General features: G+C 39.2%; 1 pseudogene; it reads left to right on the plus strand.

Annotated features, from left to right (window-relative positions):
* The first annotated feature begins 363 nt into the window (after positions 1-363).
* LOC100958203 overlaps positions 364-8246 on the plus strand; it is a 37480-nt pseudogene continuing 29597 nt past the window's right edge.

Here is an 8246-nt window from a genome sequence, read left to right on the forward strand (position 1 = left end):
CTCCAGTGGGGCTGTTCCACCAGTCCAAGTCCCTGAGTCTGTAACCAGCAGCCCAGTGATGACCAGTAAGGACTGGTACTGGCATCAAGGAATAACCTTCAAGTGTGTTATGTCACTGCAGTTCTGGGTTTGTTACCACATCATAACTCACTCACTGCTGCTTCAACTTAAGCACATGTGAGAATCATCTGAAGGCTGATTAAAACCCATGTTTCTGGGCTCAGCTCCCCCAAATTATGATAGAGTAGGTGGGGTGGTGGGATCCAAGAATGTGCATCTCTAACAGGATCCCACGTGATACTGATGGTACTGGTCGCCAGAACTCCCTTGGAATGGCACCTGCTACTCTGTCCTGATTGATGCATGCTAAAAATCAGCCATCCCAACTTTGAAGCCACCCTCATCTTTGTCACTCTCTCTGCAGTCACCATTATCATCTTCACCATCTTCTTCATCACTGTGGTTACCAGCTCCAGGTGAAACCATCACCAACATTGGAACAACCGACTCCATGATTTGAAAAGAATAGGCAGTGGCTGCTTCAAAAATGTATATAAATTCTAAGAAAGAAAAAAACTGTATTAAAATTGTAATAATATATTTCCGTAACAAAAGATGACTACCAATCTTGTTTGAACACCTTTTGTAATTGCAGAAGTCAAACGTGGTTGGTAGTCATCTTTTGTTATCAGTATTTATTGAGTGTCACAATTTTAATACAGTGTTTTCCATTCTTAAAATGTGTGTACATATTGGGCGGCACTTGTGGCTCAAAGGAGTAGGATGCCAGCCCCATATACCAGAGATGGGGGGTTCAAATCATGCCCCAGCCAAAAACTGCAAGAAAAAAAATGTGTATACGTATTTTTGGTACCTTCTGTATACACATACATATTTACCTAGCATTAAGCTTTTTCTCCATTAATTTCAAAGTGGTCTCATACCTTGAATAAGAAACCCTTGGATATGAAAGAAGTAATACTCAAAGTAGTCTATTCAGGATGTGTTAAAGTCCTGTGAATAGTAAACATTTAAATACTATTACTTAACTGGTCAAAGGGAAGTGCTTTCAGGAATAGAAGTGGAAAAATTTGATAAGCTATTGATATAAAAAAGTAGATTTAAAAACAATGCTGGTTGCCAAATTTAGAGTAAACCAGTCCTCACTCTAGAAATGAGAGGATTTTTTTTTTAAACAAATGCTTCACCTGGATTTTGCCAATAAAGAAAAGAGCCCATCAATTGCCCTTGGGCTAAAATTGGGTTATAGCTTTCCTATGAAAGCTATAAATTAGTTTCATAATAGGGTTGAGTGCATTGGCTACTTTTTCTTCCATTCTTGAGATACTTTGCTAAGAAGAATATTCTCCAGCTCCATCCATGTGAACATGAAGGAAGTAAAGTCTCCATCTTTCTTTATGGCTGCATAGTATTCCATTGGTTTATCCTATGGGGGTACATGTGAGTCTTTCTAAATGTAGAATATAAATGCCTTAACACAATAACTAAGAAAATGACATGAAGGCTATGTTAACCAGTTGGATGAAAGTATTCCAAACTGTATATAAAAACAACACACTGTATCCCATGATAGTATTAATGTACACAGCTATGATTTAATAAAATAAATAAATAAATAAAAGAGCAAAACTGCCCAGTGAAAATATAAAACCACACATATTAAACTGTAGGAACGCTGAAAACCCAAGAGAATTTTCCTGAAGAGTAAAGATCATCCATGTGTTATGGACACATGAAATCTCAAACAAGGACATTCCCTCCTTTTTCTCGTCCCCTCTGCAACAGGCCCCCCTTCCTCACCTCCCCTCTGCAACAGGCCCCTGTTTCCCACATCTTCACAGCCATGGTGCTCCCAAAGGTCTTTGCAGGTGAGAACCTACTTTGCAGATTCAATGGTTCAGTCAAGGTCTCTGCAGCAATCAGAGATTCCGGGGCATTTTCCCTTGTATTTTCTCCCACTCAAATTCTGAAGATTAGAGTTCTGAACTGCTGTTGCTGTGAGCAGAGGGAAGGAAAAATAACATACATTGCCGTGACTGTCGATGCCCATATTTTCATATTAATTTGATAATTATTTTCTGGAATAAATAAACACGGTACGGTAATAAAATGATATTAACCTTTAATAGAATAGTAATTCTCTATCCCTATAAACTTGTTGCTAAATCAGTGATGAATCTGCTTTCCACTCCCCCTTTTTGTAGCTGAGAACCCTGGAAATCAGGTAATATTCACTGAGCGTCAGCCATGGGCCAGACACAGGCGACTGCACACACCACTTGACAATTGTCAGAGATAATACTTAATTCGGCACTTCATGAGTAAATATTCTGAGGCTCCAAAGGGCTAATTAACTTTTCCAGAATCGCACATCTAGTGGATCAAGGAGAAAAATACATCAACAGACTCAGAATGACCTGATTTCTGGAACAGGTTGGTTTCACATCTGAGTCACATGTGACCTTTGCCCCCCTGCATGGATGACCTGACCACTGTGTCCTGAGAGAGCTTGGCAGTGATGCCATCAGGAAGCCCCATCTTCCGAGCTCACCTGTGTGTGGGATGCACATTCTGTGCTCCGTCTATAAACTGTTTAACTGTTTTTTTTTTCTATAATTAACCATTGAATGAATGATTCAATGATTGGAAAAGAACCAGCATTCCTCAAAGCCTTGCAAAAAGCAAACAAACCTCAAATAATGGATTTATTGGTTTAATGAGTTCTTTACTTCTCATGTTCAGCTGGGAAGCTAGGAAGCCAAATGAAGCTTATTGTAAATGTGTGTTTGACAAATAAAAGGCTGAGTGGTTAATTAATTAAAATACCCAAGGACAAGCAGAGCCTGAAAATATTCCCCATCTTGAAAGCAGAGGGAAGACATCGGAGTGTGTGGTCAAGCCTCAGGTGCTTCCAGAATCCAGATGGCTGGTGTGGGTAAGTCCAAGCACCTCTGCCAGGTTCACCAGGGAATGACACCTGGTCAGAGCAAGTGTCACAAAACATTGGAAGGGACACCAGGGACCATCTCAGGAGGCTCCATGATTTCTGCCAGGAAACAGAGGCTCAGAGGGGAACCGTGAACTACCAAGATCACATCCAGACTTTATGGAAAAGGGAGACCCAGAACCTAAATCAAGGGTTCTGCATTCAGTTCTTCCTCCACTGCTATTTATAACATGTACCTATTATGCACTTAGCCACTTGCAATGCTTCATGCAAAGGAACCAGGTTATTCCTGTTAGGAGAACATTTATTTCTTTGTTTGTTTTTAATTTATTGAAAACTTCTTGAACCTCTTCTATCAATGAAGTGTCAAAGAGAAGAAAGCTGGCACTTGTAAAAAATGGCAGTACAGCTTTTATTCAGATGACTGTCGTAGGTAGGGGTGGTGGGGATGGAGATTTCAGTATGAAAAAGGCTTTTTAAACCCTGGGGTATACCAAATGAAAACTGCTGAGCATACTAGGGGCATGTTCAATGTGATTAGTACACCTGTGTTTGCTAAACAGAGCAGAGCCAGGCCAGGCTGCTGCTGTCCCCCAGGGCCTAGGAGATGGGGTGCTACCCTTCCTCACAACTACATTGCAAAGGGAAGTCTCCCAGATCCAGGAGAAAAACATGTCTGCGTTGTAAAACTGAGAGAAGGCAGGAAGGAGATTTGTATCTCAAAGAGGCAGAAAGAGAAGTTACCATTGCAAGTTTTCTGAAGTAAATGCTGTAAGAAAAGGTAGCCAGGCTGTGGCTGGGGCACACAGTTGATGCTTTTGACAGTGTTGAATTTCCTCAAAAAAAGAACTTAAGTAAGACTGAGTACATTGGATACTTTTTCTTCCATTCTTGAGATACTTTGCTAAGAAGAATATGTTCCAGCTCCATCCATATAAATATGTAAGAGGTAAAGTCTCCATCTTTCTTTAAGGCTACATAATATTCCATGGTATACATACAAGTATCCAATATACTCAGTCTTACTATGAAACCAATTTATAGCTTTCTTAAGAAAGCTATAGCCCAAGAAGAAGGGGAAAGGAGAGAGGGAGGGGAGGGGAGGGGGCAGGATGGGTGGAGGGAGCATATTTGGTGGGACCACACCTTACAAGGTGCATCTTACAAGGGTACATGTGAAATTTACTAAATGTAGAACATAAATATCTTAAAACGATAACTAAGAAAATGCAGTGAAAGCTATGTTAACCACTTTGATGAAAGCATTTCAAACTGTATATAAAACCAGCACATTGTACGCCACGATTGCATTAATGTACACAGCTATGATTTAATAAAAAAAAAAAAAGAACTTAAGAGGGCTGGGGCCCTCATCCCATGGATACAGCCTGGAGCTGATGGAAACCATGCTAGTGTGTCTTCAAGTCTCTCACGGTTGGGAATGGGTGAGATTATGTGTTCTAAGGGTCTGCAATACTCCTAGGTCCTAGTCAATAAAAGGGCTCATAGGCTGGCTCAGGCCTGTAACTCCAACACTTTCAAAGGTGGAGGTGGGAGGCTCGCAATCACCCTTATCTAATTAGTTTCCCCAGAAAGATTTATGGAGTGTAAGATAAGATAGTTAAAATGACAGCTGCTTAGTTAGACATAGCCATGCCTATGTTTAAATCCAACTTTTCCTCTTGATATGTTTTTATCCATGTGATACATCTACTCTATGTACAGAGTGGACACGATGTGTGTGTGCAATTTAAAATAGTTTAACATAGTAAATTGCACATGAACTTTAAGTTCATTCTGTAAGAGGAAAGGAGAGAGAAAGAGAGAAATCAGGGAAATTGGGGGGAAAGGCCAAATCACAGAATCCATACAGATATAAGATAAAAACATATCAATCATTTTATTTAAATCACTAATCAATGAGAAAACTAGTTAGAAATTACCATCACTCCATGGGAGAGTCTAAATGACATACCATGTAGCTAAGCCCATCAGGAATAATGAGATACGTGTGCTTCGTGGGTGCAAAATCATTAAAACTAGTCAATATCTATGTAATAATCAACTGGTAATCAACTGAATCTCTGTGAGACGAAAGTTGCATTTTTATGGACAAGGGTCATTTGCATTACTATAAATATTCTACAATTTATAGACTTAGAAATGAGGTCAAAAATAATGAAAGAGAGAAGGAGCACCACAGAGTCAAGTAACTCAACATTGCCTCCTTCCACACTGAAAGTCTCCAGTAATCTTTTGGATCTTTCTCAAAGTTATTCACGACATTTCCCAATTCAATGCTTTCCTAGTTCACAGTACATAGAACTAGGATACTGGCAGAACCTTTCTCATCAGACTGCTGTGAAGATTAAATAAGAGAAAACAGGGAAAAGCCTTAGCCTGGGGCCTAGCATATAATAAGCTCCTAATAATAATTATTATTCATGATTATTCTCTTTAACTCAATCCATGAACAAGACACCTTTTAGGTGTTTTTTGAATTGCCATAAACTTTCGAAATAGAACCTTACATAACGAAGGTAGCTTAAAATATTAAAAACCATTTTCTGAGAATGACTGATGTAGATAAGCTGCAACTAATCCTTCTGAGAAGTCTGAGTAAATTGTCCGTGGTCTGTGCATGGATGGGTTTATAAGGCAGAAAGAAAAATCCTAGACTGAACTGCCAGGAGTGGGCAGGGTCAAGGTGATAGGGATGGGGCAGGTACATAGTTAGAATTTTTAAGACATGGAAACAGTGAAAACAAAGACTGCCAGGAGATCAAAACAGTGGTAGATCTACCATTTTTATTTCTAGAATCTCAGTACAATGAGAAAATCATTGAATCTACATTCCAATATAATACCATTGTCTAGGCTGAGGAACAGAAAATGCCTTGGGGTTACCGTGGGGAAGACGTTTGAGTTTGCTACACCTTGGGACTCTTGGTTATAAGATGTACATATAAAGGGAAAGATGAACTCAGAAATCAGACTGGGGGAGCTAATAAAAGAAGAATTCCCCAGCCAACAGCTTCCTGAACTTTCCAATAGGGGACCTAACTCACTTTACAGTGAATCAATAGCTAATCATAATTGTAATTGCCTTGCTTGGGTTCAAAGTCAAAGGCTGATGTGCATGATCACTCCTCCCCTGGATTCTGCATCAGGATTACTCCAAAATAGCAGCTTGCACCAAGTATCACGTGGTCTTTCTCCTCTTAATCGTCATCACTTAACCTTTCCAGCACGTTTTGACAAACTCTTTACCCAACCAAATATAAAATAAGAAATCAGCATGCATCTAATCACATACTGCTTTATATAACAACGACATATTTATTCATGAATGAGTTGATACAAAAATACATAAGATATATGTGTGTGTGTGTGTGTAGAAATCAAATTATTGAGTAGAAAACTTCGTCTTATTACAGCTTCCTGTCTGGCTGTTCCTTACTTTACCAATTGAATATCCCGAAAGGTGATTTTCATACCCGACAGACAGAAGATGATCTTTCCAAAGTTCATGTATGTCAAATGCTTTATGAGGAAATGTGAACTATTTATTCAGAATCCAGTGGGAAATTCAACTCAGGCTTATAAAATCAAGTTTAGATATGTGCTCCAAAACTTGGCTAAACGCTATCCAAAATGCATCAAATATTGTATGTGTAGTTAAGGATGCTTCATTGTACACTTAAAATATTTGCTAACAGGGTAGAGCACATGTTTTGTATTCTGATCACAGTAAAATAAAATCTTTTAAATATATTTATTGAGTGCTTGCTATGTGCCAGGCATTGTATAACTCTACAATGAAGAGCACAGGGAAACTCATGCTTTTCAATTCATCATTGTTAATTTGGAAAAGAGTCAAACACACAGGCAAGATGACAGTGTGATCAGTGTTATGGTAGGAGATTCCAGAAGCTCAGACCCTGTAGCAGGGGTGAGAGCCAGAATGTTAAGGAAGGAATGATGTTCCTTTGAAATATATAGCTAAGCTAAAGCCTGAGTTCAAGGCGAAGGCAAGAAGGAAAAGTAGAGAGAGGTCGTCAGGTAGCTATAATAGCAAAGGTGTCAGCATTTGGCTCTGCCTCATCCATATCGCCTGGGCTTTTTAGTTGGTCTGACCATCCTGCAGCTGACCATACCTGTAGTTCTGTGTGTCTGTCCTGCTCCTGGCCAACAGCTAGAAGCTTCCTGCCCCCACCCTGACAGCAGGGCAGGCCCCACCTGCCTAACTCTCAGTGAAGTTCAACCGACCACTGGCTTTTAGGGAATCAAATTTTCAACCGTTTTACCCCCTGCACCCTTCTGTGGTCTTGTGACATGCTTTGAACTACAGAATAATGTGGACATGACAATGTACTCTTTATTATCCCAGATCTCAGAAGATCATGATTGCTTTGGCTCCATCTTGGATTGAATTTCCAGCACAAAGATAAACCTAAGCAAGTCCACACTGGGAAGAAGACCATGGGGCCCAGAGCTAGACTTCCAAAATGAGGCCATACCTATGTGCAAACCATTATGTAATCCATGCCAAAAGGGGGAATGGGCCTCAGATAAGGTTGGAAAAATCAGAACACTAACCCCAGCCAAGATCAGCAAAACTGAATTTTGAAGTCATTTGTTACGCAGCATTATTATAGTGACTGTGAACTCATCCAAAGCATTTTATAATTTGAACTGGTTTTAATGAATATTTTGGAATTGTGGCAATGGTTCATTATATATGCACACTCTGCAGCCAATTATCTATCCCAGTTTTCCCCCTCGCCTCTTTCTTTCTTTTCCCTACTTGCTATCCCTATTCAATGACCTGCCTGTCACTTCTAACCAAGAGGAGAAAATATTTGAACTATGTATCTTTGACGAATGACACAGATGCTAAAATAATGAACATTATATGACAAAGTAAAATATATGTTATGCTGTGTGGGTATACTTCTCATGTTCATGGAAGAAAAGTATAAGATAATACTAATACCAATATTATAGAGACTGTTGGGTATGTAAGAAATCACTATAACCATCTCATACAACATGATATATTATAGTTTTTCAGGTAGTTTCTAATATGTTTATTAAAGCAACCTGTCTGGCAGATGTTCTATTAACAGAACAGAAGAGTATATTCATTCAAAATTAACATGAAACTGTTTCTATGACATGTTTGGTAACCTACACTGCCTTTGTTCCATTGTCCTGAATTAGTTGTTTAATAACTTGTCTAATCTTTTTTTTTTTTTGAGACAGAGTCTCACTATGT

The sequence above is a fragment of the Otolemur garnettii genome, unplaced genomic scaffold (assembly GCF_000181295.1).
Source record: "Otolemur garnettii isolate 467f Iridium unplaced genomic scaffold, OtoGar3 scaffold00099, whole genome shotgun sequence".
NCBI lineage: Eukaryota > Metazoa > Chordata > Mammalia > Primates > Galagidae > Otolemur > Otolemur garnettii.